The sequence below is a fragment of the Sinohyriopsis cumingii genome, chromosome 17 (genome assembly GCF_028554795.1).
Source record: "Sinohyriopsis cumingii isolate HCF-2022 chromosome 17, ASM2855479v2, whole genome shotgun sequence".
Lineage (NCBI taxonomy): Eukaryota > Metazoa > Mollusca > Bivalvia > Unionida > Unionidae > Sinohyriopsis > Sinohyriopsis cumingii.
Window position 1 is genome coordinate 38,929,239 of NC_142977.1, and position 15,614 is coordinate 38,944,852.

Consider the following 15,614-nt stretch of genomic DNA (forward strand, 5'->3'; position numbering starts at 1 on the left):
GGTTTTACTTAAAAAAGTCTTGTCAGGAAGACTAATGACAAGCTCAACCAATCATTGACCTGAGTCATCGAAATCAGTTCATACTTCCACCGAAAGTCAAGATGAATCCGGCAAGATCAGTCCGTCGCAACATCCGTTCGAACGAATTTTGTCGTCATTCTCGAACTGACAGACGCATCTTTTCACCTTTCCATCCATCCGTCATCACGGAAATTGCTGCGGTTTGCATCCCGAGGAAATTGTTATCATTTCGAGCTCTCGATTTCGGCCTGAACATTAATCCTTGGGCTTTTATGAAACTATTCAACTGAATGATGTTCTATTTGGTACAACTTCATGTACTTCTACTGCATCGTATTTAGACGACATCATCTAGAAGTATATGGTAAGTTCTTTCCAGTAAAAGGAAAGAACGATCTCCTCTCCCTTTTAAATCATATAGGTTTTCAGTTTCATTGCTAAAAGTCAGATCTTTGTCCATCCCAACGATGGTTCTTCTGGGTATCGAATTTATCACTCACCTCAAACTGATACGTCTTCTCTACCTTAGTGTGGTACGATTCGTCTGCCTTGTAGCATCTATTTCCATTACGAAATGGATCACGGCCAGAGGGTTTCTGTAGCTGCTCGAATTGTTCAATATAACATCAGAAATTACACCGCTTTCTCGCTTCTACACGTGACCTTTTCAGACAGCTTTAGTGTCTCAGTGGCGACCCTTTTCCATGCCGCTCGATTACAGGATCACCGCAACGAGCGAGATAATATAATTCCTGAACCATTGGTATAACCAAGGTTGGCTCACAACAGGAATGTATCTCGAACAGCCGCAACCGGATGTGACCTTTTGTACAGACTCATGCATCTTTAGTTGGGGAGCACATATCTTACCGGGCGTCAATACCGTAAGCGGCCAGATGGGTCCGGAGGACACGTCTCTACATCACTGTCTTGGAGACTAAAGTTATCATCTAGGTCGAGTGGCCGAGTGGTCTAAAGCGCTCTCCGTTACGGATCACTGTCATCTCACCTCTGTCAGCCAATGTGGGTATGTGAGAAAGCTTGCCGATAGCTTCTCGTGGGTCGGTGGTTCTTTCCTGGGTTTTCCCGGGTTCTTCCGCTACCATTAATACTGGCCGCCATGTATCGTGTGCTGAAAAATGGCGTTAAACTCTACAACAACAACAACAACAACTTTTATTTTTTGGAGAGACCGTCGTCAGAGCAGTGTCGTGCTCATTATATCAGACAACTCCATTGTAGTGATGTACCTGCAGGCCAGACATATCCTCGGCAGTCTCAATATCTTACTCGATTCTCTGTCAAGGAAGGAAAAGATTATCCTTACGGAACGGTCTCTCCATCGTTCTATCATCAAATTTGTTTCCTATGGGGGCATCCGAATGGTATTAGTTTTTGTCTTCGCCCCAACAATTAGGTTCTAAAAATTATGCAGAAATCTATGGGCCAGAAGTGAAAAATGATTTTGATTGGCCCACTTTGTTGGGACGAATCCTAGATCAATGATCTTCTCGATGTAGCGATATATCGGACCCACGTGCTCCATCCTTGCTTGGACTGTATTCCCCTTTACGCTGGCTCTTGTCAGGAGAGTCTTGCAGTATAAACAATCCAACCCTTTTGTCGCTAGAAAGCCCTAAAGTGGCGCGTTTCAGGGACTGGTGCAAGGTCATTAACATCGTTCCTTTGAGTGCGTCAGTCCCACAAGCTGACTTTTTTCTCTGGCTGTTCGAGGAGAAAATGTTGGCACCGATTACTATTAAGGACTATCGCTCTATGATATCAGACAAATTTCATCATCATGACAGAAAGGATCTTTGTCATAACATAGACATCTCCGCCTTGTTGACCAATTCTGACTTGCATAGGCCTAAATCACTCACACTGTTTCCATTAGTGGTATTTTGTCTAACTTCTGAATAGACTGAACTCAAATAAATTTGAGTCTCTAGCCAGGACCTCACTGAAGCTCCTTTCATACAAAATCTGTTTTCTGATAGCGTTCGCTTTGGCATGCAGAGCCAGCGAATATATGCCTTCTTTGTTGACCTAGCCCACCTTCGGTTTCGATCAGATGGCTGTGCGATCCTTATGATGTTACTCGGTTTCTTCGTCAAGAATAGGTCTTGTCAGTGGCACAACCATAATGTCATCATACGAACTCTGTCTTGTACTGATACACCTAAAGAGGCCTTTAAGCAGAACACGGTATTTGCGCTCAGACTTTATCAGTTCGTTGAGCTTAAAGACGCCTCATTCTCTAGTTAAAACTGGGAAAGAGGACGTAAGCCCTCAGACCTCCTCATTATGGTTGAAGTGTTTAATACGCATGGCTGATTCTGACATATCGCCAGAACAGAGTCGCCTCATCATGATCTCTGTTCATGAAATAAGAGCAATCTTAGTGAACCTTGCCTTTTAGGCCGTAATGTTTCTATCAAAGGTATCATCGAGGCCGTCGGTTGGCATGCACAGTCAACCTTCTCGAGCTTTTATCTACGAGACATGGCTCCACAGCGACTACTCTGGATCTGGTAGGCAGTCTCAATCGTACAAACGAATACAAGACCCAACTAACATCAGCACACCAAGCGGACTTTCACCAATGCAGTTTTCTCTGGATTCACCAGGAAATTTTGATATGGTAAGAACATTTTATTGTTTCTTCCCAACCGTAAACTGCATAGCATCTGGTTGTGATGCTCGCAAGTTAGGAGAGTGGGTTAACCTTCACATGGGGAATCTCTTTCCTCAGAGGTTAAACGACGTATTGGTAAGTTGCTAACACTCCCTCCGGCTATTGCACATTCTCCTAAATTTAAGACGATCGGGGAACGCATTTAAATGAGAAAGCAAATTTTTGAGTAAAGTATGTTTCTCCTAGAATACTTAACCGATCATTACTAAAAGGCCCTTCCAACCTCCCGCAATGCAGGCATCCCATTACACGATGTTCCGCTCTGCTTAAAACTAGCTCCATCTGTGGGCAGCAAGGGGAGTTAATGGGCAAGAGTTATTGCCTGTCTAATATAGACAAAAACGACGATTTTTCGTCGTTTAGGTGGGTTGAATTTGGGAGATAGTTGGGCTTATGTTCCTAACGTTATGTATTTTATCGGGTAAGTATTCAAGGAGAAACATAATTTTACTGAAACAATTACTGCCTTTTGTTGTTCAGAGTTTTTCAGTTTCATTATTTTAATGTTACGTATGTTTGGTCATCCGTGTATCTTTCTTTCTTTTCTTGATCTTCATTTCCTGATCAAAAGTTGTAATGTGTACTATATCCCTTTTTACTCGACAAATGTTTTGTTTGGTTCTCTCTAACGGCGCGCTGAACGCGGTATTAGATAATGCCGAGGACGCACTGCGGCAGTCAGCCCATGATGATGTAACGTCGCCCTCTTAGTAAGAGGGGTGGTTAATTGGAGTTGGCTGGCGTTATCTAGAGGATGACCTACCTCGATATTATAGTCTGGCGAGAGTGAAAGGAGAATGGAATTTCAAGAGACAACTGAGCGAGAATACTGGGAAGAAATAAAGCAACACGAGCCCCCTTTTGACAAGAAAATAACAAATTTAATCAGAACAAATTAATAATGGCAATTCCAATTCAAGTTAGATTATATAAATAGAATTCAACAGGTGTGTTCAATTTGGATTTATTTCATCATCATCATAACGAGAGGTGAAAAGAGCGCAATGTCCACGACCGATTTGCATCACCTTCCAGTCTGGACCGTATATCAGTGTTTCCTAGCTCATCTTTCCTAAGCTCTATGCTTGCCCCTTTATGGACTTCCTGGTTATTTTATTCTGACCTCGTCCTTCTTTTCCCTCGGACTTCTATCTCCAGACTGTCCCGTCTTTCTCTCAGAAAGCTGTTCATTAAAGGACAAATTTACCCCGTAATTCTGTATACCCTACTCTCTAGAGGTACATACAATTCACTTACGTTATTCAGAGCATGTTGGCTTCACACACTGCGTAAATTCTGACTCAGTACGGTAGGACATTGGCCTCGCTTCCAGCGGCAGGTCTTAAATTACCACGTCAGCGTCTATCGAATATTACCGTATCCTTTTACATGCTTCTACATATTCGATTACTATTGCATGAAATTCACAAATTGCAACTCACAGCAATCCTTAAACTACAAGATTATTTAACCATTACAAATTCAGATATAATTAGGTAAGTATCGTTAACTCATGATAATCTGTATCGTCCTAACAAAGGAAGTTATGTCATATAACCCTATGAAATCCTACACATATGAACATTTGGATCGCATGCAATCAATTCTACCAATGAACTAATTGTATAATTAAAAAGGTAAATTGCATAACAATGCTAGCCTCAACACTTTCCATGAAATTGAAAAAATAAATTGCATAATAACTCTAGCATCAACACATTTCCATGAAAGTGAAAAAAATAAATTACATAATAACTCTAGCATCAACACATTTCCATGAAATTGACTAAACGATACATAATATTGAAACCTAGTCGTATCAAACACATTTGCATAAAACAGACAATCGAATAATAAAATATTACGTGAAACTAAAATTGCGTACCATATTGCTGTTCTCTTTCAGAACTTGTGCGTCCTAGCACTAAACCTGTCTTTCTTTTTACAAGACGGCCACCTGGTCCCTTTCTTGTTTAACGAGGAAAGCACTATTATCTTTAGGCTTTCCACGGCGTCGAGACTCTTTCCTCTTCCAGGAGATTTTCAGACTAAAGAATTTCGACTAAGGTCGTTACTTTAAAGTCTAATTGCTCTAAAGTGTACGCCCTAATTTATCCTACCCAATCGTATGCAGTGGTCCCTAATTTTTCCCAAAGAAATAATTCCTTTCATCAGGTTTAGACAGATCAGAATCTGTGAAGGACAATGCGTGAAAATTTCCCTTTGAAAAAATGATAAGTGGACATAGGTTCATACCAAGCAGTTAGGGTTGGTAGCTCACATGTTTAGTTTTTGAGGACCGTGTTAAGATATCTCGGTCAATTTCACTGAGTTGCAATGCTGCCCCTTTGAAGTTTACACTGACATGGGGTGGGGGAGATGAACGAAGAAAGGTCGAAGTGACTCTTCACAAAGACTTTTCTGGCTTAAGTGCGATAAAATTTTAATGCTCAATGCGTTCGCTTTAAAGTTCGCTGCAATTCAAAATTCGACACTTCACAGATGGCCAGGACTGTTATGGAACCACGAATGTTGGATTTCATGTCCGATGCTATACCGATTGAGGCTCCTCCCTTTAAGTATGAATGCGTATATATGCTCAGCTCCAATGTGCAAGTATGAATGCCTATATATGTTCGGCTTCCAAGTGTAAGCATGAATGCCTGTATGTGCTCGGAGATGTGGATTGGGCCATGTGAGACCTTCTGCACGTCATGAAGGACCAGGAAGCAGCCTTTTTCGTGTGATGCGTCCCGTAATAATGTTCCAGTTAAGGTCTTTGATTTTTTTAAAGCGTACGTTTAGGCTTTGTAGTTTGAATATGCTATCATTTCTGCCTTTATCTTTGTGTTACAAGCCATTTGGGGCTACCTAAAATTACATGGAACTATATAGCCAAGATTGTTCGTATGTGGCGTTACATACAAACATACATACATACATACATACATACATACACACACACACCCACACATACATACATAGATACATACATACATACATACATACATAATGCATACATACACACACCCACCCATACATACATACATACATACATACATACATACATGGAAGAAATCTTCTACATATGTGCATGCATACATGTAAATCTTCGACATTTGATCACCCAGACATTTCTGCTAGCTGCAGAGTATACATTTTGAATTTTAACTTAATTGAGCACAATAGTCTAAGTTATATATCCGCAATCTAGCGGAGGCAATATGAAAGAAAATGTCGAATTTTAGCATTGCTTTCTTCTCTACTTTGAATCTAGAACGCTTAAAGTAATTAGTTTTTTGACCATTGCTTTTCAGGTTTTAAGCTGATGCATAATGGATGTATGTTAATGTTTCCAATCTTGTCGGTTTGGTGGCCTTTGCATAAAAACACTCATTTATAACTTTACGAGGCTAGATGTTTCAGAATTTCCGAGGAGATGGGTGTCAATACGGTAACTGTGCTATTCGATGGTATGCTGATAATGTTGCTTATGAAATTCAGCTCCGACACATTTGTTTGAAGAAAAGAAATTTTTTTTTATCTCCTTTATAGGGCTTTGGCTGTTGGACCGCTCCTGCAGGTGTAGAAATATAAAAACGACACAAAATGTACACAATACAGTTAAAAGAATTTGATAGGTGTATGTTGTAAATAGTTTCACACGTTCAATGCAACAACGAACTAAATGTTTAAGACACTATTTTACACGTTAGGATACAAATCCGAACACGTTATAGGTAGAGCAAAATGATAGAGTAAGAAATATTTTGTGGGATTCGTTTGAGAAGGATATAACCACGCTTACTGTCTTGAAAATAGTTCCATTATATGACTATCACCACTACCTTTAAAAGAGCGTGGTACACAAAAAATCGTGTGCGAAGAAAACTAGGATTTGCTCATGTCGGGTATAACATTTTTGACTAAGGGAAATTTTCTTTGAATTAAGTTTAGCAAAGCAACTAAAAAAAATTAGTTAGAAGACTCGGCTCCGTGTAAGCTGTGAGCTTTGAGCATATTTTCTAAAAATTAAAAACAAGGACAACAAATTTTAAATGTTCCAAATTGACGAGACAATATGATCTGATATGTTTACTTGGATCTTAGCACAGACACTGATGGCAGTGTACCTAAAACTGCACAAATTCATTCTCAGCTGCCCCATGATATGTTTAAGTCATAGGTTGCGTTGATATTTTGGTAATTAAAGCAAGAAATGAGTTAGAGGATAAGATTCTGACTTCATCCTTTTCCCAGAAAATTAACTAACAATTTTCCAGAATTAGTGTGTCAATGCATTAGCATGAAATATTTCAGATTTCACGCTGCCTTGATTGTAAATATCAGATACCGTCACAGGTCAGCGGCAACAGTCCTTATCCCTTGGTTACTAATGGTAGCTGTCATTGTAACTGAGCGAGTGAGATATTGATCAGATTTATACAATCAAAAATAAAATTAAACCACTGGAAATGGCATTTGCTCATCAGCCAGACAAGGCAGTTCTTGTTACTTCAGTATGACAGGATAAAATAAAAATCTTCAAGAGTATTTAATTACCGTAGATGTCTCATTGTGTCAAATCACGATGGCGTAATTCGTACTGTATGTAGATGTATGGTGCACGCGCCTTTATGTTTAATTGTCACCTTATTGTAAACTACAGGTGAATTCATTTAACTTAGTGGATATCGATTTTCATAGTTTTTTGTATTTAAAAAGTGGCATGTTATATTAGTAAGGTCGTGAAATGAATTGTTTCCTAAGAAACTAGCATTCTAACTGGGGGGGTTTTGTGTGTGTGTTTTTTTTTGTGTGTGTGTAGATTCATGGTTTGTAGCAGTCAAGAAATCCGCTAAATTTTTTAATTCACAGTATTCTTTGTTTATGTTGCATACATATTCATTTGTTCAGAAGCATAAGTTTTCTTAGAGGGGACATATTAACCATCACAAAAGATGAGTAAGACCACATCATGGGTCTTTGTGATTAAACATAATAGAGTGCGAGAGGAATGCTTAATAGTTGGACACAATATAATGGTGCATGTAATAGAGCAGCCAATAAATACTTAGCAGAAGAGAAATTCAGTACATTGTATGGGGCATAAGTAAACAATTCATTGATTGCCACTGGTTCAGAATTATCCGTATGGATGCATAGTTTTCCAGGCCATTTTATTATGCAAGGATTTCTCCAGGAAGTCGGAACTTGATTGCCAGTAACGTTTGGTGTGGTGGTGGTGGTAGACTATTTGCAAAGGGTAGTTCAGTGTCCAAAATCAAAATGGAAGTTGAGATTTATGTTCTTTAATTAGGTCAGTTATGATTTACGTATTTATAGACCAGTGAAGTTTGTAACGAGAACAGTGTTCAGTCAACATCTGTCTAACCAGATTAAGGAAACCAGTCGCACATTCTACGTGTTTGTGTTAATTAGGGAATGAACCATTCATACATTGTTTTACATTTTATATGTAGAACATTAATATCAAAATTAAAAAATGTATTGAACAAACAAGACTTGGTGAGTAGGGGTTGTGGTGTGGAAAAATGTAACAGCAGTAATACACTACCTTAATTTCAGCCTTGCTTACACTCTGGGACATTCATATGAAACGTTCTGAAACTCGACAACGTAAATAACTCGGAACCGGTTTGACTATTACGTCATCGGGATACATTCTTTTCCACAACGCTTGTTACGTGTTCAGTATGCTCTCAGAAACGTTGCATTCGATTACGTGTTTCAATACGTTAATCAAAAATATGTACCTTCAGTCCTTGCATTATTTAATTGTAATTTTAGCTTGTTTTAATATAAGGGTCTTTGTTTTGCCGGGTTCATTTTGCAGCACTATTGTTTTCCCATTACCCGCTGTTAGGTAAATAATTCTGTGCGGGAGTTTCGGAGTTTTGATTCAGTGCTTGCTTTGGCAGTACGATTAATTACTGCAATGAAATAATTTGATAGTAATGCTTCGTCAGTATATTTTCGAAATGTACTCGCCTAGGCAGTATTAATTAATTGTTGCATTAAAAGTGTTTTTGCGCTACTTAAAAAAACCCCAAATATTTATATGAAAAATTCTTTAAAGGAGTGTCGCAGAATGTGGGGAAACGTAGGTAGAACATGACCACAGCTGGATTCACACCACACGTGTTTATCTTGTGCAAAACCCGTACGAAAGGACAGTGGCCCGTTCTGTTTACAACCCGACGATGTTTGGCACATGGTCGAGTGTCGACGCACCTATAAAGGGAGGAAGAAACGCACTTCCCCCTATACTCCTCTATCCCAGGAGAGTACGGGATCCTTATCTCCTCAGTCGCAGTGGTTTTAAATCTTCCTCTTCCCTACAGAAAAATGGTACCAGTTTCTGTGTCCTACGGGATTCTTCCCAATACAGCATGAGACCAAACACTCGATCCCAGGAGCGTATTGGATATGACTTATGTCGAGCGACTCGGTGCTCCCGAAGATTCTCATAATTCTGTCAGGGTATGCACTTTATCTCTAATAAAGCGCTGTTTGTTTCTCCCGAAGTCGAGAGTAAAATCCCTAAAGAATCTCAAGACTTCTTAAGGGTCGGCAGCCCAGTGACGGTGCTAGAGACCATTTCACGAGTCATTGAGTGGAAAATCGGCGATATTGTTCTGGATCGTCTGATAGGCTTATCCATTAGATCACCGTCGCCTGACCGGTCTTCTTGTACCAGTCACCATATCAAGAATCCTATCAACGATACGGAGACAGGGGTGGGGTTGGGTTGATACTCTCCCCCTTTCTCCATACTATCGATAAATTATCTTGGGGACAAGTAGTTGACGTATACTGATTCGTCTTAGGAAAGGCGGTCAGATAAGCATTATACGCCTATTCTTGTGTTCTTGTTAATCTTTTCCTATTAACGGCGCCATGGATGCATTGGTCTTAGAGCAGTTCAGATGAGACAGGTCGCAACCCTACATCTTCTTGCCACCTAAACAAGCACGCGAGTTCAGGAAGTTCCGCTACTCCCGTAAGTAGTTGCGATACGTGGATACCCCTATGGGAGGGACAAGTTTCCCGTGCTTCTCAGAAGCCCGCTAATAGGAGTTCTGGGTTGATGATACCTTTACTCCCAAGTCTGCATCTCATCAAAGAGTCACTGGCCTGAGAAGTACCGTTTACCTTCAGGAACTGGAGCAGGTCGATGACGTGCTTCGGTTTTGGTGGACTCGAACCAGTTCGCTGAAGAACTGGTAAAGTTAGTACCCTCCTGTTACGTTCCCTTCCTTCTCATAACTGTCGCTTTATTTTATCGTCTTCTACTCCAGATTTGTCCCATGCCTTGGGGCATGGAAGACAAGAAACTCGACACCAGATTGAAGAGATTGTTGGGCCTCATTGACCATTTCAGAGATCTTTCATAAAAGTTTTCAAAATGCCAGGAATTCGTGAGCTAACAGAAGGGGTAGTATGTTTCCCCTCTATCCTGCGACCGCTAGTATCGGCGTCCAGCTACAGGGACATTCCTCAGCTTGGCCTCCACTTTTGGAATTGGGGACATAACAAGTGGCTGAATGTACTGGAGCAAAAGGTCGTGTGCTAGTAACCATAGCCTCTCGTGTAAATCTTACAAGGCAGCGTTTTCAGTCTTCTGAAGGAGAATAGTTTCTCTTCAGCACTTGCTTGAAGTGTTTGCCAGTACTTGAGAAGTATGCTTTGTATATAATGCCATGGTGCTCATCCACCTTAGCATGGTCATTGCTCCGGACAGGTCAGAAGTCTTACAAGATCACATGAAGAACCTTCATAGTGCTTTTTCATTGAAGACTGGGACGATTTTCAGAAGTGTCTTTCTTTTGCCATTTCAGGACCTGAGGGTTCGATAGCACCAGTCCCTTGCAACTTCTCATGGCCCATACAATCCAGCCAGGAAGTGTCCTGATCCTGGCTGCCCTTTGAAGGATGCAGCCTCAACAGTCCAAGGAAGTAACATCAATTCAGGCCTCTTTCTCGTCCGTCATTACCAACGTTAGGTGACTGGAAGGGTAAGGAAAACCTGAGGAAACGTGGTTGAGGCGGTGGCTCTAGGGACTTGTTTTTTTTTAATATTCACCTCCTTATAAGGACCCATATTCTTTTCTATCATCAAAATTGGTTCAATTAAGGGGAGAGATGCACACCTTCTATGGAAGGTTGCAATAAACTGGCAAGTAACTAGTCTCCATATTTTTACTTATGGATTATCCTAGTCTCCGAAAAAGAGCCAATGTTTTGGCTCATCATCAATCTTGTTCCCTAAACAGATTTTTTCAGTAGGAGCTATTCAAAATGGAGACTACCGCCTCAGTCAAGAACATCATGAGGTCAGGTGACTGAGCAATCTCCATCAATCTTCAAGATGAGTACCTTTACATCCAAATTTTCAAATGTTGAGCGTTTAGCCTCCACTTCAGAGATTTTACTAGGTTGATGGAAAAAGTTGTCACCCACATGGCAACTTTGGGGACATCCATCCTCCAGTATTTTCAACATCTGATTGATGAACTGTGGCTTGAAATAGTCCCTCTTGTAAGATCTGCCACACTGCTGGTCAACAGTGACTGGCAAGGACTTGTTCCCAACCTACAGAAATGGGGAGCTAATCTCCTCTACAAGTTGTTTAAATCTGGATGAATTTCTTCAACAACAAGTTCTTGTTCCATTGGACATGATAGACGTAATCCTGGTTCTTTTAGCAGCACTTAAGGCCAAGACCTCATTGTTGACTTGCCTGTATCTGTCCATCCTGGGGACCTAGAACTTGGTGCAGACCTTGTTCCCCTGGGAAGCCCATACATACACCCCCACAGGTTTCTTATTTTGGCAAACTCTAAACTGCACAAGGATCCCCCTATTTTTAATTCCTCTGGGGTCAGAATTTCAGCCCCACTTGAGTTGGTGGGCCAGTTGGGGTCAGTTTCTCACTACAGTCCCAATGCACACCCCAAGCAGCACTCCTATCTGTAAATCTACCCCATTTGAGTTTGGGCACTTAACTAAAGCTGGAATGGACAGTTCTTTGGGGTTCTTAGTCTTGGGAAGAAGTAACCTTTCATATAAATGATTTAGAAATGATTTGATTTTTTACGTCTCTAGTTGCGTGCAAACCAAATGAGTTGTCATGGTCTCCACTAACAACACATCGATAATAGTATACCTCAGACAACAAGGAGGTACACAGGCTTTTTGTCTTAGCATGTATGTTTATAACCTTTTGGCTGGGCAGCCTTGGAGATGATTATCCTCTGTATTCTACATATAACGAGGAAGACAGATTCTGGTAGATAGTCTATCCAGGTATGGTCCTCATGGAATAATTTCTGCATCAGTCATTGATAAAGTCCCAGTTTAGATTCTGTGGTTGACTAGTTTGTGATGAGACTGAACAACAGGCTCCCCATTTATATCTTCCCAGTAGCAGATCAGAAGACCTGGACAGTAGATGCCATCATTATTAGGTTTTACCATCTGTTTGACCACTTTGGTGGCCTAGTGGTTAGAGTGTCCACCTGGAGGCAGGAGGTCATGTGATTGATCCCTGGCCAAGTCATACCAAAGACTAACATAAATGGTACTAACAGCTGCCTTGTTTGGCTCTCAGCATTGAGAGGTTGGTGTTAGAACTGGTTGGCCTGGTGTCAGGATAATGTGACTGGGTGGGACATCATGCTACATGTCTGCGGCATGATGCCCCAGTGCTAGACATCACTATAAACTGTCACACTGCAGACATCATAACAATATGACTGAAAAATTCCTAAGGCTATGTTAAAAATCCTAATAACACACACACACACACACACACACACACACACACACACACCATCTGTTTGCTTACACATTTCCACCTTTAATTTGCAAATGTCCCACAAAGTCAGAACATCCACTGCTCATGTCATACAGATAGTCCCTTTTTGGCCTTAGCTATCATGGTTCAACAATCTAGATGACCTCTTGGTAAACCAGTCTTGGACATTACCTCAAAGGAGAAACATGCTGTTGCAGTACTGGGGGTGGGTGTGGCTCTTCACAAAAGCACACAGATTCTCCACCTCACACTTGGCCTGTCTCAAGTGATATATCCATCAGGACAAGTTTTTGAGCAAAATTACATACAATATCTTCCAGGTCAGGAGACTGTCTATGAATAATGTCTACAATTGAAAGCCAAGAATCTTTTGTGATTGTACAGTTGTAAATGCATTACTCGAAGCTGTCCATTCTAAGCAGACTTTCTTAACCTTGTCAAATACAGAATGTTCAATTATACTATTAAGGGCTATAGAGAGCCATGTCAATGTGTTCAAGTTCTATATGGGTCCAGCTATTGTTTGGAACCTCATCTTTCAGATCTTATCAAGTATTTTGAGCTACAGAAACTGGTATCTTGCTCTCATTTTTGTATGGTGGCTTTGTCAAAAAACCATTAAGAACAGCCAGAAAAAGCTTCTTTCATGAACTTTACCCTTAAAACCTGAAAGAAATGGAATATGTTATAACTCATTGAAATAAAAATAGTTTTTATGATGGTGTTGCTGAAATAAATTTAATAAAATCTTTAAATAATACATCAGAAATACATGAGAATTTAAATGAGGGAAAAGTTGAAAGCTAAATAATGACCAAGAAAAATCTATTACTAGAGAAGGAATTGTTTGTAGATTATGTATTATTGAAGTAAAAAGAAGAGAATTTACAATTCGGAATAAAAAATGTTTGCAATGAAAGCAGATTTTGACATAAATGATGACCATATAAAGAAAACAAAAGATACTATTGCTAAAGATAAAGGAAGTGAAATTAGACAAGACAGTACACAGTTTGAAAGTAAAAGAGGACAACTTGTTGGTCATTTAACTCGAACAGAAAAATAACTTGTAGATATTGGTATTATAGCAACAAATTTGCCCTAACCATAGCAAATTTTTTAATGGTTTAACATTAGGAAGTGACAGTGGTTATAGCAGCAGTAGTACATTCACCAATACATTTGGAACCGTTATAAAAAAAATATATTGCTGACCATTTGTCGGACTTAGCAAAATAGAAAGGCAGCTGCAACAGCATTGCATGGCATCATTGGTAGTGGAATTGGCTGACTGTTTACATCGGCCAGAAAAATGTTTATTTAAAAGAAATTATTATTTATTCTTGCATGAATTAGCTTGTTCTTTGCAATTGTGCTAAAAGGTTTTCGTTTAGTATCAAAAATGAACTAGCTAATCTATTAACCAGTTAGTTGATCTGATACTCTGCTTATTTATTTAAAATAGCAAATTGCACCAGTTACTGCAAGCATACACATAATACATTTTTATTCTTCATGATCTATATTATCTGACATAGTAGTAGTAGGTTGGTCTACAAAATTATTCTAGTGTTATCATTTTTTTCTGTCTTTGATTTAGTTCAGACTTTTATAATTCTGTTCTTGTATTTATTACCACCTTGGTATTTACAGCGTGATTTACTCCTAGTTTATATGCATCTAATAACTTTAGTAATTTACTGTCGTATCTGTACTGTTAATTTTCATTGCTATGTTGCTGGATATTGAAAATAAGCATTACTACAAACTGCATAGTTTAACCTAACTTTTGAATCTGAAATATTTTGTTGCAATTTTTTAAAATGTTTTCACATTATTCACATACAATATTCAAAACATTGTCTTAAATAGTATATTCAGAATCCGTAACATATTTTCTACTTTGTACTTGGCCACCTAAAATAGAAATCACAAAGAAAGCTCCTGATTATTTGCACTATTATTTCATTTGTTGGTCCATGTCATCTCTTTATAGGGTGATGTCATTTTTTTTATTTCATTTGTAAGCAACTATACCTCCAGTTTTAATACAAATGTTAAATGTTATTACAGTTTGTTTCAAACTGCTTTAGAGCTGTATTTTTGTTTGTAGGGTTAAATACTGTATCACATGGCAATGGTATTCAGCAATCGTCTACCAGTTTTAGTGTATGAAAGCATGTGTGAAACCTGTATATTGATTTTACTAACTATGCTATACCTTTATCTGATAAATGCCAGTAACATTTTCCACATCCTGATGTTGCCACCCATACAGTTCAGTTTAATTGATTTTGCCAGAATTTCATATCATACTGTGCTGTATATAAATTCAGTAAATCATCAGTATCAAAATTAGATATGTGTTTATCAAAAATGTGTTCATGGCATGTATTCAGAATACTGTTTTTACATATCTTCATATGTGAGTATATGAGAAAGCTTGCCAGTAGCTTCTCGTGGGTCGGTGATTCTTTCCGGGGTTTTCCAGAATACTGTTTTTACATGTGAATATATCTAATGTGTATCTTCATACCTTCATCTCTGTGTGTATATCTTCATCTCACTTAGTTTTTTTTTATGTCCATTATCAACTGTGTGTATATCTTCATCTCACTTAGTTTTTTTTATGTCTGTTATCAGCTGATTCAAGGACATTCATAAGGTGCACTAGTGTTTTCTGTTATTCCATGATTTATTTATATCAACATTTTTCAAAGTTAATTATGTAGTTAATAAAATTGATAGATAGGTCCTGGCTTTTTATGGTGGCCCTGTTGTAACATAAAAATTCTACCAGTCCATTTTTACAGTACCACACCTTTTGTGTGATATGTGTGTCAGTCCAGAAAGTACTACAAGTCAATAACCTCCTGAAATTTGTATAGTAAATACAGTACATTAATGTATAGTACATAATGTGCATTAATGTAAAGTGCAGACTGTGGAGTAATATATAGTGCAGCCAGTGTAATAATGTAAAGTGCAGACTGTGGAGTAATATATAGTGCTGCCAGTGTAATAATGTAAAGTGCAGACTGAAGTAATATATAG

The 15,614-nt window shown here is 39.0% G+C and overlaps 1 protein-coding gene across 1 annotated transcript in view; it reads left to right on the plus strand.

Moving 5' to 3' along the window:
• LOC149778457 (uncharacterized) overlaps positions 1-15,614 on the plus strand; it is a 139,860-nt gene that overhangs the window by 95,598 nt on the left and 28,648 nt on the right. The window lies entirely within an intron of this gene.